This window comes from Mustela lutreola, chromosome 3 (genome assembly GCF_030435805.1).
Source record: "Mustela lutreola isolate mMusLut2 chromosome 3, mMusLut2.pri, whole genome shotgun sequence".
NCBI classification, from domain to species: Eukaryota; Metazoa; Chordata; class Mammalia; order Carnivora; family Mustelidae; genus Mustela; species Mustela lutreola.
The window spans coordinates 33,255,406-33,269,634 of record NC_081292.1 but is presented as its reverse complement, the minus strand read 5'-3'; positions in this window follow the sequence as shown (position 1 = coordinate 33,269,634).

Below are 14,229 nucleotides of genomic sequence, written 5' to 3'. Positions count from 1 at the left end.
CTGATCTGCATCCCATAGAGCATACAGCATGCTCCTGAGATATGGTTCTTAACCTGGGTCCCTGCATCCACAGGTGGGCTTCAAGGGGTCTCTTAACCCTCCTAAAATTGTACTAAAATGTTGTGCTCATGTCTTTTTATAGGCAGAAGTTTCCTTATATTCGGGAGATTCTTAAAGGGCTGTGTCAACCACTACAAAAAGTTTAAGACAAATTGAATGAAACAGCTATTTGAGTTGCCTCTTAATTGCTTTCCCAATGGTTCTCAAACTCAAGGCATGCCCTCAGGAGTGGAGAAGTACATGGACCGTTTCTTTTTCCCGTCATATTCTGAAAAGGGCCACAATTCTTCGTTTTATGGAGACACACCTTTAAATAATCCTTTCGTTTTGATTTTAATCTTCCTTTTCCCCCTTGTTTGGTTAACACCATATATGATGGTTTAATTTTCACTCTTGTCACCAATAAAAACTCCTTCCTTCCTGGTGTAGACCCTGCTGCATTTAGTAGCATTTGAAAATCTCATCAACACCGTGAGGTTAGACTGGGGATTTAAGTCTACCACTCTGAGCATCATCTTTTATTGGAAAGAAAATTTATTATCATGGTTTTTCTGCTTGGCGTGTCGCCAGCAAAGCTAAATCTTTTAACTCCTCCTCAAAGGAATATTATGTTTAAAAAAGAAAAACAAACTTGATGAACACATATAACTAAAAGGGAAAGAAAAATTTTTCAACTTGAAGTTAAATAAATGAGATATCTTTACAAGCAAATTGTAATTTCCATTGGAGTTGTGTAATATAGGATAGCAAATGAGATCCATCAATCTAGGCAACTTCTCTACCAGTTCTCAAGCACATTTATTGTGGTTATTATTTATTATGTTCCTTGCTCTGACAGCATACCCAGCATTGTACCAAGTAGTCAAAGACGTAATCTTGGCTCCGAATTAAAGAGCCCCATTCCACACAGATTTAGTTTTGCCGTCATAAACCCAACTTCTTAATTGCAAACAACTGTAGAGCATGCATGAATTTCTAGTACTAACAACATCTATCTCTTGTAGGCATATGTAACAGTTGTCCCTATCAAGAAAAAGAGAGCGAAGGGGGAATTAACTACAGACGCTGGAACTTATAAATGCTCAGAGCATTTTTGTTGCTGTTTAACTGCTAGATTTCCAAATGTACTTCCATGTGTTAAGTTCTACCTATGACTGATTGAGGTCGTGAACTGGAAATGCACATGGAATGGAATCTTAACCTCTAGGCGCCCCCAGAAGTGAATTTGGCAATTGTGTTAGCAACCCAATGGCTCTTTATTGCTTAATTTCAGACATATATAACTTATTTGTTTAAATTTTGCCCAAGTCCAAAAAGGATTTTCAGTCTCCCAGTGTATTTGTAGTAGACTGTAGTTGCTAAAATTTATGTCTTAAGAGTTTAACAGAGCTGACTTAACTTTGGTCGAGTAACCTAGCCTTTTAATGTCTCTTATTCCCACCTACAAAATCAGGGGGGAAATGGGGTGTCATTAAATTATGATATGCCTTAGACAGGATAATAATAGTTGCTCATATATATTGAGGGCTTACACACAATATACGTTTTATGCTCTGCATTTGGTCCTCAGGGAATCCTGTGATGTTGAGACTGTATTATCCTTTTTTTCCCCAATGAGTAAACAGTCACAGAGAAGTTCAGTAGTGTTCTCAGAGATCACACCGGTAGTAAGTGATCAGCATTTAAACTCAGACCATCATGGGACACCTGGGTGGCTCAGTTGGTTAAGCAGCTGCCTTCAGCTCAGGTTATGATCCCAGGGTTCTGGGATCGAGTCCCACATCGGGCTCCTTGCTTGGCAGGGAGCCTGCCTCTGCCTGCCACTCTGTCTGCCTGTGCTCACTCTTGCTCCTCTCTCTCTGACAAATAAATAATAAAATCTTTAAAAAATTTAAAAAAAAAAACCTCAGACCATCTAACTCCAGAGCACACACTCTTAATCATTCTACCATATTCTAGGTAAAGCACTTAATACAATGTCTGGCTCTTAGTCAGTACTCAGAAATGGCAGCTACTGATATTAAAACTATAACTGACATAACAAAAGAAAATGCTTATTTTCTCATATCATACAATTTAAAATAAAGTCTATAGAGTTAGTCTCTCTCTTCCTTTTATTTCTTGAAAGTAGCTGATACTACCTTTAGTTTAAGTTAGATATAAGCCTCTTCATTTCTTTTTAAAAAGAAAAGTCACTTTTTTAAAGTTTTATTTCCTTGAATTTTAGAAAACCTCAAGTGAGTATCAGTTAGATAAAGCATAAGCCTGGCTTTTTTATGCTTGTACTAATTTTTTTTTTCAGTGACCTTGTAATCATTATTTACAGTTTCCTTTGAAGATCAGAGAACCTTAGGTTGCTTATTGTCCTAATCTTTAGAAAAGATCTATGACAGATTTTTCTGATACCGAAGAATACATCAAATCATATGAAACTGCTCAGTTATCAGGCCATGAAAACAGAGGTCGTTTCTACTAAAGAATAGATTACTCCAGCTTCATCATGAAAAGAATATTCTCCTTGGAAATACCCAGGTGGGTTTGCATTTTGAATATGTACTTGCTGTGATGGTAAAGAACAGTCTAATCCTTTCGATTCCTGTGGTCTACTGCCTCGCTTGCACAGCAGGGGACGTGAGAGAAATAGTGTCAAAAAGCATTTCAGTATAAAAATCGTATTCTCGTACTCAATGAAATGAATTAAGTAACTGAAGAAGAGTTAAGCATCTTGGAACATTATGTCCGTTGGTTCTGGTCACCAGGTCACTTAACTCCGGTCACCAAAACTTTTTTTTCCCGGTTTATTATTAGCTCTGCTTAAGTGCAGATGGAGGGGGAGACACCAATTTATACATTCTCATCTGTGCAAATTTTTATAAGATACTTTTAGCCCTTTCAATGTGGGACTTACGGGCCATTACTGGCAATTAGCAGATAGCGAACTAGTTCCACGGAAGCTGCTTCTGCTGGCCTGTGAATGAGAAAGAGGACACAGTCCCACAGCAGGCTGTGCTGACTTTGCTGTCTCTGGATGAGAGTCCCAGCAGCGCTAACCTGCAGTACTCCTGGGGCTAGGAGGATATGTAGGCGTCAGGCTCCTTAGGACATTTTGCCCCCTTTTTTTTTTTTTTTCCTTGTGGCCTCACACAGGCAGAGTAGAGAGAATCAGGCCGCCTGCCATGCCCATTTATTCTTTCCCAATCTCTTCCTTTCTCTCTATTCAGTGGATGATGTCTTCCAGAAAGTCTGTTCTCAGTGTTTTTCACCCTCATCAGAGCAGTTAATCTGTTCCCTTTAGTCCAGGCTTTAAACCGGTTTTGGCAAGCCGCCTCAGGGGCACTCCTCATTAACTCAGGGAAAGCATATTAAGAATTGAGACACACAGACCCATCTCTGAAGATGGGGGAGCTACTTTGAATTTGCTCATGCCATCTATGGCCTAGGGACTGCTGTGCATTTGCTAACCAGAAGAGTAAACTAGCATATTCGGTTGCTCCCTTTTTCATTGAAGGAGGTGGATAAAGAAAAGAAGAGAAAGGTCCAGCGGGACAGGGACTTTTGTCTGTTTTGTTCACTGCTGTATCCTTAGCCCCTAGAAGAAGTTCCAGCCCCCGGTAGATGCTCAGTAAATATGTATTGAGTGAATGAATAAGGGAGTTGAAGAATGAAACAGATTCCCAGGGAAAAGAAGAAGCAAAGCTGTCAGGGCAATACAGAGAACCAATAATTGCTGTGACATTAGTGCCTATGTGGTCTGCAGAGAAGGCTGCTTGTGTCGGAGCCCACACACAAATAGAGCGAACCATTAATTCTTCATCTTCTAGGAAGAGCCAATAACCCTCTCTGCAGGATGAAGACCATATCACCTTGTGTGCCCATGTTCAAGCTACTACTCAGTAAGGTTTTGGAAAACTATTCTGGTGTTGAGGCCATAGTTTTGTACAATTTTATTGCCAATGTTTAATATTTCTGGTATACCACAGGTTAAATGGGTAGTTAATGGCCTCAACCAGCCTTGTAATATCTGTAAATTGGGCACTACTTATTTTATTATTAAACAGGACCTTTGTTCTCCATCTCAGCAGAAACCCTCAGAAAAGAAGGCTTTTCAAAACTTTCTTCTTTAGGAAACTGCAAGCTAACACCTGGATTCCAATTCTATTATCTATGAAGTTAAGCTGAGTTAGTCTAAGTGATGAAATCAGTGCCCAGCATGAAGTCAGGATCAGAGAGGGCAGAGAAGGAAACCCAGATGGTGAGAACTTCACAGTATGAATTCAAGATTTGTTAAAGAGATCATGAATGTCTGGGTCCTCCGTCCCTCCCATATTAAAATGCAAGTACAGTGGTGCCTGGCTGGCTCAGTGGATAGAGTTTTGACTCTTGATCCCAAGGTTGTGAGCTCAAGCTCCACACTGAGTGTTGAGATTACTTAGAGAAATAAAATAAAATCCTTAAAATGTAAGTACAAAGAGCACTTTGCAACTTCCGGATTCCAAAGTAAGTTATTTTTATTATTTATCATTTGCTATTTTCAATGTTCTCTGCATTAATATGAATTTGCTGAAATTGATTATTCAGCAAATTAAAATCAATTCTTTAAGAATTAACTAGAATATTGTTGGGATTTTCATAATAATTCACTTCATATTTCTGAATACTTAAAATATTCAAAAGATTGTGAAATGTGGAAGTTCACATTACCTAGCTCAATTATTTAATGGGGGAGCTTCTACTCTGTCAGGCTAGTCATTGTAGATACAAAGGAGCTTATAATCTAGGGGAGAAACAGATAAACCAATAAACATAAGTAACGCTTATATATCTACCAATATATATATCAATAAATATAAGTAAACACTTACATTAAGTAACAATATTTATTAAATAAATATTTACTGAGCACCTAATATGTGCCAGTCATTTTTCCAGGTGCTGGGACTGGAAACATGGGCACAAACATGGTACCTGCCATGGAGAGGTACACATGCAGAAGATATACCACAAGGGAGAGTTGGAGAAGTATTTTTTCCTCACAGAGAAAAGTACTTGATTTGAGGAAGGAAGCATTAGCAACAGATTGACAGTAAAAAAGGAGGTAGGCCAGGGGTGACAGAAAAAGGTTCCAGACAAAAAATATCAAGTAAAAATGGGAGAGGAAAGTAAGGTGTGATATGGGAATGTAAATAGTTTGGTGTTGTTCACATAAAACTGTGTGTGTGTGTGTGTGTGTGTGTGTGTGTGTGTGTGTGTTGGGGATAGGCAAGAAATAAACATATAATCATAAATTATATCATAGGAGGTCTTAAATGACATGCCTGTATGTGTAGGTTTTATTCTGTAAAATGCAAGAGATGGGGAGTCTTGAAAGAATTGTGAGCAGAGGAGTCACGTTCCCCTTCTGATGGAGCCTGGAATGGGCTGGGGAGGGAATTTGGAGACAAGTCAGGAGGATATTAGAGCATTGAGGAATGAGATGGACTGGTGAGTGTTTACTGGCCATAGGAATGGAAAGGAGTTAATCAATGCAATCAATAGTTGTTTGGAAGATGAACATCTATGACTCCCAGATTTGAAGTTTAAGCACCTGGATGGTAGCATCTTTCCCTGCGACAGGAAATATGGGAGAGGGAGTGAGATGGGGAAAAGAGGACAAAGAATCAGGGGAGTATAACTTTGGGCCAGCACATTCGGGTAGAGAAGTCCAATGCACAGTTGGATATGCCATATATCCCAGAGGAGAAAAATGGGCTCAAGATAGAAAACTAACAGCATCGATAGGATTGCTTTTGGAGAGGATGAGTTTTCCTGTAGAGAATATGAAAAGTATCAGTATTTCAGGGAATAGAGGTAGTAGAGGGAAAACAAATGGCCAGAGGGTAGGAGGAGGTGCAGAAAAGCCTAATGTCACAGAAACCAAGCAAAGAATATGTTAGGGATAAAGGAGGGAGCGCCCGGGTGGCTCAGTGGGGTAAGCATCTGCCTTGGACTCAAGTCATGATCTCAGGGTCCTGGGATGGAGTCCCGAATCAGGCTCTCTGCTCAGCAGGGAGCCTGCTTCTCCCCCCCCCTCCCACCTGCCTCTCTGCCTACTTGTGCTTTCTCTTTCTCTCTCTCTGTGTGTCAAATACATAAAATCTTAAAAAAAAAAAAAAAGGATAAAGGCAAGACAAAGAGTGCCAATGTCAAAGAGAGCAAGTAATAAAAGGTCAAGATGTGAAGAGAAACGAATAGAATTGGCTGCAAGAAAGTCTAACATACATATCCAAAGGCTGCAAGAAAGTCTAACATACATATCCGAAGGCTTCCACAGGCCTTTAATTTAGATCCAAGATGAATTTTTGGTGACCCATATATTCTTTTCTTACTTCATCAAGTATTTTAGCATTTCCCTGCCTCAGACCGTTATGTCACAGTATTATCCATTTTGAATTTCAACTTAATTTCCAAGTCCAGCTTGGGCCCCAGTGTTGAAGGGACAGAGTTTCTCTTCCTCACCCAATATTTCCTCATTATTTCCCCTCTTCCTTTCCAGCCTTACTCACATTCTCTTCCTCTGACCTCAGATTCCTGCTTTCTGACCCTCATCTTTTGCATCAGAAATGACTCTCAGGAAACACCTTCATAAGCGAACCCATCTTGAAGCCAAAAATGGTTTCTCTGCCAGGAGTACATGGGAGAAAATGTTAAACATCTGAAGCAGACATTTCAGGGTGGAGTGTCAGTGGATGGGGGAGAGATTTGGGGCCAGGGAAGTTTTCCCAATGCCCATCTCAGGTGACCTCTTACCACAAGGCAATCCTTGCCTGAGGTAGAAGATATGGCTGTGCAAGAATGCCTCATTTTTCCTCCTGGAGCCATACTAAACCTTTAGAAGGTATAAAGGTCACAAACATTTATTATATCAGTAATGTTCTTTTTGGAAATTATATTTTTGGCTGATACTATTTCAATGTACTTAGTTGCTAACATAATAGCCAAAGAACACATATCCTTTATCTTGTTTAATGCCAATTACCCTGTCACTATTTTGCTCAGAGCTATTGGAATAACTTCAAATGTGGTTTGGGACAGACAAGTTCAGCTCTACAGAGGCCATGTGTCCATGTCCACTGAATCCGCTGTTTCCTGTTGAATTTTTTTAAAAGCAATATTAATGACTGACTTTTGTACAGCCAAGTAGCTTGATCATGCTTTTAATTTAATTCAGTTGTTAGGGAAAGGGAAACAATCCCATTAATCATTCTTTGAGGTTCAGTTTATGCATGTGGCACAGATACTGCATTTCTTACAACAGTCTCTGCTCAAGTTCTTTGCTTGGGAATAAGGAATAGCTCAGAGAGTGAAAAATTTTATTGTTCTGAACTTTGTTTCTAAAAGCGAAGGTAAATGACAACAGGATTTGCCTATTCTGATATGCAGTGGGAAGCCAGATTAACATTTTCTCAGTGTATCATTTAAAATGTGTTATGCTTTCATGGATATGTTTGTATCTCATGTAAATTAGTTATGCTCTTAATCCTCTATTTACACTTAAGCCTTAGGGAACAAGGTTCCTAATAAACACATCGTGTTAAAGTATTCCTTTTGCAAAAGAGAGAAAGAAGTGGACCAGCCAAAACATATTCTCCCCAGCAAAGGCCCAGTACCAGAGGCATGTGTGGATCCTGGGCAGGAAGTTCCATGGCAAGGTCCCAGGGACCAGAAGCAGGAGATTAGCAATGTCTTCCATGTAGATTCAATTTGTGTTGTGTAAGAAACACAGAAGGAAAGTCTTTATCACATTCCTGAATGGTCTGACTAGAATAAATTGGGTGAACGAATAATAACTATAGTATTTAAGGAAAAGTACTCTCTGAGAAATAGAAGCATTATTCAAAGATGAGAAACTTATCACCAGAAAAGAGAGCTAGGCATAGAAATGTCAGAATAAAAATAATCTACTCAGGACCTAGTGTGATTTTATTTTCTCTGAGGTGCTGTCAAGGACCATTAAATAGGAAAGGCATTTATAGAATCATAAGACTGTCGGAGCTGAAAGGGTCGTTTCTAGTCCAATCTCCTAATTTTACAGGTGAGAAAACTCAGGCCCAATTGTACGGGGTACTAATACTCTGTGAATTCTTGTGGAGGACAGGCCTTCTGGGAGCAATGGGGACCTAGAATTAGACCTCACACTTGGGTGGAGGTGGGGGACGAAAGAGGGACTGGTTTCCAAAAAGGAAGTCCAATCTCATGGGAAAAGCATGGCATGTGAAACATATGGCAGCTGGGAGAAGGTCTTATCCTGGACAAGTAGCCTCAGCTGGAAGGGCTGGGCCAGGAGGAATATTCCGGAAGGTGTGTAGCACACAACTGGAACCAGGAGTCCAGCAGTTGGGGACTGGAAAATCCAAGCGGGCAACTCCAGCCTTAGTTATCCAGAAGCAGGTGTCCCATCTCTGCCCTGGAAGGAAGGGAAGTCTAACAAGAACAAAACAGGGCTCCAATATCACAAGAATACCTAACTAGGGTGCCAGTTAGGCTAAAAATATATAATCAGCTTTGAGTTAGACTGGATGTTCAAGAAGGGTATTTTGCAGGTATTCCTAGTACCAGGGCACAGGGTAAGAGCTGACAAAAGCAATGTAGGCAAATGGTGTATTCTGAGATGAAATGGTTGTGTTTCCAATGGTGTGTTCCAACCCCCCCTTAAGTTCCTCTTAAGGAAAATATTTTTCTAAGAAACTCTGGTATGTAGAAATCTATGGTTCCAGCTGTGAGGAGAAGAAGGCTTCAAGTCCCATGAAAATACATTTAATCACTTCTAACATTGAAAGTTCAACTTCATTTAGAACACTTTTGGGCATTATCAGGTTGTTTTTCCCGTTTATTCGATGAACCCAGTCTAGGGATTTTACCTTAGCAATTCTCAAATATAACTGATATTATTAACAACATAGGGATGGAGAAATAGAAGAAAATTTGCCCTTTCCTTCCTCAATAATAATACTGATCGTTCTCATGTATAAATTTAATAATAGAACTTTGAATCATGGCTCTTTCTTTTGTTTCCAGCAAAAAGAGAGAAGTGAAGGACTATATAATTGGAATAGCAGGCAAAATTTCAAGTAAGTTGGATAATCTGTGTTGGCTAAGAATTAGTATTACTTAGTTCAGCATTTACTGAGTTCTTACTATGTAAAAGAGCCTTGAACTAAAGATTAACATGGTGTAATAGTTAATGTTATATGTCAACTTGGGTAGGCTATGGTGCCAAATATTTGGTCAAACACAAGCCTAGATGTTGCCACGAGGGTATTTGTTTTGTATGTAATTAATATTTAAATCAGTAAACTTGGACTAGAGCAGATTTTCCTCTGTAAAGTTGGAGAGCCTTGTCCAATCAATTGAAGGTTTTAGGAGAAAGACTGAGATTTCTTGAGAAAGGAATTTTCCTCAAGATTGCAACTTAGAAACCCTGCCTGAGTTTCATCCTGCTGCCCTGTGGAATTTGGATAACAGTTCTTGCCTGAATTTTTAGCCCATAGGCCTGCTCTACAGATTCTGGATTTTCAGCCCCCACAATCATGAGACAATTGCTTTAAATAAATATTGGGCTACCTAGCCAGCTATCCTATTAATTCACTTTCTCTGGAGAACCTTCACTAATACACATGGCCCTTTCTTAAACTGAGAGTCAATCAAATGCAGAAAAATCTTGAATATCTGAGGTAGTTTGGTCTGGTTAGTCAAGCAGCATTTGCATTTTTTAAAAAGTATTATCAGGAAAACAACACATCTTTGTACTTCACATTCCTATGCCAAGACTTGATTAGTTTTGTCCAAATTTGACTCACCATAAATCTTGCATCTGATGAATCTCTGCCATTTTTCCTTTTAGGCACTCTCCAAGCCAAGTTTCAGTGGGGATATGTGAAAATATCTGTGAGGTCATGGCAAATAGGAGAGTCTGAGAATTTGAAGGGCACTTTGGTGAGCAGCCTAGTTCACCATGAATTAACTGTTGCCAAGCACTTATTTTAAAAAGTAGTGTCAAGTTATGCCACTGATTTAATTATTTGCCACCAATCACAAAATATTTAATTAAGCTAAGGATTTTTTAAAAAATCCTTTTTCACTCATATTTGTATGATTTCTTAAAAGTTGAAGCCACCTAAAAGAATCTCTAATGCAGCTTGCTGGTTTTGCAAATGAGGTACAGAAACATTAAGCAAACTTTGATAGTGATTTATTTTCAACCAGCAGCTGGAGTGAATTTTTAAAAACACATCAGATCACGTTACACCTACTCAATAATGTGTGAGGACTTCTCGACTCACTCTGAGAAAAAGCTCAAGTCTTTCCAAGTTATCCAAGCCACTACTTGATCTCTATCTTCCCTCTACGCTCCTTGGTTCCCACTTTGACCTCATCACCTTCTACCGTCTTCCTGGCTCAGTTTGTTCCAACCAGTTACACTGGCCACGTTGATGTTCCTTGAACAGACCAATGACTCTCCCACTTCAGGACAGAGATGAGCACTGTTAGTAAAATGTTCAGAAGAGCCTGTTCATGCAGAAAAGGTGTACATTTTTAGTATAATCCAGATGGCAGGCAATTAAGGAGGTGGCAGGAGCATGTTCAGAATGAGGGAAGTCTAGCAACAGATTTTGAAGACCTCAATTTGTAGGAAAACCGAACAAGGAATCTTAGTTTCTCTATCTAACAAAGCTAGACAAGATCATTCATTCAGCAAGCATACTGAGCACCTGTGATGTGACAAATGTTTTAGGCTCTGGGCACAAAGCAATAAACAAAGAAGGCCCCAGTTCTTGTTCTTATGAAATGCAGATTTTAGTGGAAGAGAACATCAAATAAAACAGATGAGCTAATGTGATATTTGACATCATGATATATGTTATAAAGAATAATAAATAGGAAGAAAAGGTGAGATAAAGACTGTGTTGGAGCAGGTCATCATGAGGACATGATGGTTGACCAGAGAGCTGGATCTGGGCATTCAGAGGCTCCTCACCCGTTCCCCTTCCTCATCCTTGGAAAATACATTCTGTTTACTATTGCCACACTAGTGGCCCTTTCAAGGACACAGTCTTGAAAGAGTAAGTTGTATTCAGACCATCTGGCCTGAATATATGACTGGACCCAGTTAAGGCCTCTATATAAACTTCTTTGTCTTGCTGCTGCCCAAGACAAGCCTCATATATAAGTTCCCATGTCACCCACTATCAAGAGTGATGTTTCTCACTTTGATCTCTCCTTGACCTCCATGTACAGGGGCCTCATTTCAGATTTTACCCAGGAAGCTCTTGAGGTCTCAAGACAACAGATTATCAGATCTAAGAGTGAGGGAAAGGAAGGCTCCACTTTATACAGTGAAAGTCCTACTGAGAAGGTGACAACATTTCAGCCAAGACTGAAAAGAGGTGAGAGTGAGGCACATGGATGTCTGAGGGAAGAGTGAAGTGGGCCAGGTCCCGAGGCTCAATGAAATTACAAAGGAAGTCGGAAAAATAAGGAAGAGAGGGCCTTTGGGTCTTGGGGTCCTTCTCATTTTGGAAAGGAAGAGGAATCAACAACAGGAAATTGAGAAGGAGCAGCCAATGGAAGAAGACCATGAAGACGTCAGTATCCTGAAAACCAAGAGAAAGAGTTTCAAGTTGAAGAAAACAGTGAACTGACAAAAGCTGCTAGTAAGTCAGGAAAAATGATGATTGAGCTTTGACCATTAGAGTTGTAACAGGAAGGTCTTTGGTGACCCTGACAGGATTAGATTCAAAGGCATGGTAGGGATGAAAAGCAGAAGGGAGTGGATCTAAAAAGAATAGAAAGAGAGGAATGGGAGACCGTGAGTGCAGAAACTCTTTTGAGGAACATTGTTGTGAGGGGGAACAGAGAATCGAGATGTTCGAGATATGAGGTAAAAGGGATGCGGAATTAGAAAGGTTTTTAAAACTCATTTTTTAAGATGGGAAAAGTGACAGCATACTTCTATGCTGATGTCATTGAGCCTAAAGGGATGAGGGAAACTTGATGAGGCAAAAGAGGGGGTAAGTGGAGGGGTTGCTCTCACACCGGAGTACACTGGAAGGAAAGCGGGGAATGTGGGCCCATAGCAGATAGATGGGTAGGTTGTGGGGGTAGGAGTTTGAGAACTTCTCTTCTTGTTGCTTCTATTTTCTCAGTGAAATAGGAAACAAAGTCCTCAGCTGAGGGAGGACACATTCTCCAGCCTACTGGAGCTCTTGACTTATTTTGTGGCAGGGAGTGAGGAAGAGGCTTTCTATTGAAGTAAATGTGTTATTGAGATAAGCGGAGATAAGGATCTGAATTGATTGGTTTTAAACAGAATTACATGTGACCTAATCATAGGCCCCTGGCAGGGCATATTAGTCCTGGTTCTCCAGAGTAACGGAATATATATATATATATATATATGTATAACCCAGATATATATAGATATATATTCTGTTATATGTATATCTGTTATATATATGTATTCTGTTATATGTTCTAATATTCTGTTACATGTGTATCTGTTATATATACATAAATATATGTATATGTATATAAAATCATATCACCACTCTCCCCTCTCACACAGAGGGAGAGAAAGAGAGATTTTAAGCAATGGTTCATGTGATTATGGGGACTGGCATGTTTGAGAATCAATCTACAAGGTGGGCTGGCTGGCTAGGGATCCAAGGAGAGTTGATATTGTGACTTGAGTCCAAAGACAGTCCAGAGGCAGAATTCCCTCATCCTAGGGGAACTTCATCATTGTTCTTAAGGCCTTCAACTGATTAGATGAGGCCCACTCACATTATGAAGAGTAAAATCTGCTTTACTCAAATTCTGCTGTTTTAAATGTTAATTTTATCTAAAAAATACCTTCACAGCAATGTCTAGACTGGTGTTAGACCAAATATCTGGATACCACGCCTAACCAAGTTGACATATCACAGTAGTATAGTCTGAATTAACAAAATTAACCATCCCTGATAAACCATATTTACCAAATTAGCCATCACAGTGGTAGTCTGAAGAGATAAGAATCAGTGTGCCAAGGACAGGGAGTGGAGGGGAGAGGACAAATGGTATGGAGGCAGCCATGGGGAACAAGGAGGACACCCATGCAACTTTCAGTTTGTCTCAGTGCTGGCTCAATTAGCTACTTAACAAGAGAGTTTTACTGTCTCCATAAGAATGGGACTGGGTCTAGAATCGGGAATCATGGTAACCCAGGAGGTAGGCATCCCACGGTCTTCAAATGTTAGAGCCAGTTAGGGCATGACCGCTGTGGTCATTGACATTCTGGCCAATATACTAGATATACTTACCTCATGGAGCACTTTATCTCATGTCTTTTCAACTATAAAACATTCAATAAGATATATGTCCCATGGAATAGAACAAAATAATCCTTTATGTTTATTTTTATTGAATATGTATTTTTGTATTTTCCCTACTAACTGTTTTTAAAATATAAAATTTGCCTTAGAAAAGTGTCATGTGACAAGCGTCATGTGAATACTGGGCATTTGATTTCAATAATAGCAATAATGGTAATGATCATGAGCAGTTTTTCTATATCACCATGAATTCTATCATGCACTGATTGATGGGACATTTATTTTTCTTTCTTTCTTTTTTTTTTTTTAAGATTTTATTTATTTACTTGAAAGGGACAGAGGGAACACAGGTGGGGGCAAAGGTACAGAAGGGAAAGCAGACTCCCCATTGAATGGGGAGCCCGACATGGGGCTTGATCCCATGACGCTGGGATCACGACCTGAGCTGAAGGCAGATGCTAACCGAATGAGCCACCCAAGTGCTCCTGATGGGCCATTTCTAAAGTGAGGTCTTATTCCACCAACTTTACTATGGCAAAGAGGACTGGGTATCTCACTATATAATCTCTATCCTAGCCTAGCATGTCAGACTAGGCCAACCAGAAGTTAGCATCCTGACTTTTTGGAATTATGTTATTCTGTATGCATATTTCTCTTTTTAGTTCTGCGTAATAATAGGTTTGTCATGATTACGATGAAGACCACCCATTGACTAAGAGCAAAATTTTCTTAGAGCAAAATCTATGTGTAACTTACCAGTTGCTATTTGGCAAACCTACCAAATAGACGACTGTAGCTGTGAGTTCAATGACCTTTCTCT